Raw genomic sequence first — 2,041 nt, forward strand, 5'->3', positions numbered from 1 at the left:
TGACGATGATGATGATGACGATGATGATAATGATGACGATGATGATGATGATGATGACGACGATGATGATGGCAGTCGTGGTGGCGGTTGTGGTGACGGTCGCAGTGGCGGTCGTGGCGGCGGTCGTGGTCGCAGTGGTGGTGGTGGTGGTGGTGGTGGTGGTGGGGATGATGATTATGAAGATGACGACGACGACGACGATGGTCGTGATGATCATGATCATCATGATAGTATTGCTGTTGTTGATAAATATGCTGTTGTTTCTACATTTGTCATGCATTAGACAACAAGTAGTATCGTATATCAGATGTATGTTGGGGAATTTGACCGAGTGACGGCAGAGGAGAGAAAGATAGTTTGCAGATGTTAGGTTTGTGTTACATTCAGACTATCATATGATTAGATGCACGACTGCCTCATCTTCAATTTTCATAACTCCTAATTCTCGCTATATTCTTTTATTACTCTACTAGCTCAATACCCGTCAAACATAACGGAGTATATTTCTGTCTCATTTTTGTAATTCATAATTTTACTACTTGAGACCTTGCTCCAGTTTTGTTCCTATGTTCCCTTTCGTCTTCATTCAGTTGTTCTTATTCGTCTTAATTCTGCCTTGCTTCAGTTTCTCCTACTACTTGTGTTTTTTTTTCTTTTTTTTTTGTCATTTGGCAGTACTTCCTTCTAATTGACATCGAGCATTGATTTCTTCGATAACGTGCACCCATTTCCCACTATCTCTCCCCCTCTCTCTTTCTTTCTTCCTTCCTTTATGATACTTCATTTTCTCTCATCCACCGCTCAGCACATCTGTTCTTACTCTTATCGTACTATTTCTTTTACCTATTTAGTAACACTGCTATTCTTCTCATGTTTTTCCTCTTTACTCGCGCTATTTCTTCCTCTCTTAGTATTTCTTTCATACTTTCGTTTGTTTCACTGTCTGCTCCCTTGACTGCTTGCCTCACCATATTTCTTTTTACTAGCTACTGGGTCCTTGCCAATCTGTCAATTTTCCACCTGTCTATTTATTTATGCCATCCACCACTCCTTTCTAATACACTCTTACTATCTCTCTCTCTCTCTCTCTCTCTCTCTCTCTCTCTCTCTCTCATTCTCTCTCTTTTTCTGTCTCTCTTATGCGTGCACGCTTAGCAGAAACACTAGTTTCTCTTTTCTTGTTCCTATACATGGAAGACAGATGAAGATCAGTAAAAAGAACATGTGATTTAACATTTCATAATACTAATTTTATTTATATTTGGTAGAGATACCAGACTGTAAATTTGAAGAGGTTTACTAAGTGGTTGAAAAGCCTTAATTTGCCTAATATTTTTTCAGTCAAACTAATAACATATTTACAAATAAAACCGTAGATTTATTAGTCAAAACCCACAATGTATTACTTCTCAAATAATTGTTGTCCGACAGAGAACATAGTGTTGTTATGTATATTAGCTTAAATCTAAGCGTATAACAGTTTCGTTTTAATAAATAATCTTCAGTTATGGTCATCAATAGTTTGGGGGTTGGGGAGAGAACAGTGAATGCTGATGAATTGTTGAACAAGCGCTCGGTTCGATCCACAGCCTATGTTCTTGAAAATGACCGTTGTAAGCCTAATGTAAGAGCGAAATTAAACACACGTGTTTTTGAACCAGTATATGCTTACGTAATGACAAAACGAATAGGAAGAGTCTATAGTGGTTGAAAAGGTCACAGATGTTTGACGAACGATTTCCGGACAATGGACATGAGTTAAAATAATAAAATAAGAACAGTAATAAACGAGTGAAGAAATAAATATATAGTGCGTGTGTTTATTTTGCAAAAAAAAAAAACTGTCCCAAAATACAACAATATCTGTTTAAACACACAATTTCACATTAGGAACCTTGCAAAACGAATTGATATATTATATAATGAACTCTCCAGTCGTTAGACGACGTATGAGGGTTCGACAATTTCTTATTGAACAACCACACAGATGATTTGTTTATAGTAATCGAATGTTTGTGGAGACATAAGCTAACTCCCTCCA

This window comes from Octopus bimaculoides, chromosome 1 (genome assembly GCF_001194135.2).
Source record: "Octopus bimaculoides isolate UCB-OBI-ISO-001 chromosome 1, ASM119413v2, whole genome shotgun sequence".
Taxonomy (NCBI): domain Eukaryota; kingdom Metazoa; phylum Mollusca; class Cephalopoda; order Octopoda; family Octopodidae; genus Octopus; species Octopus bimaculoides.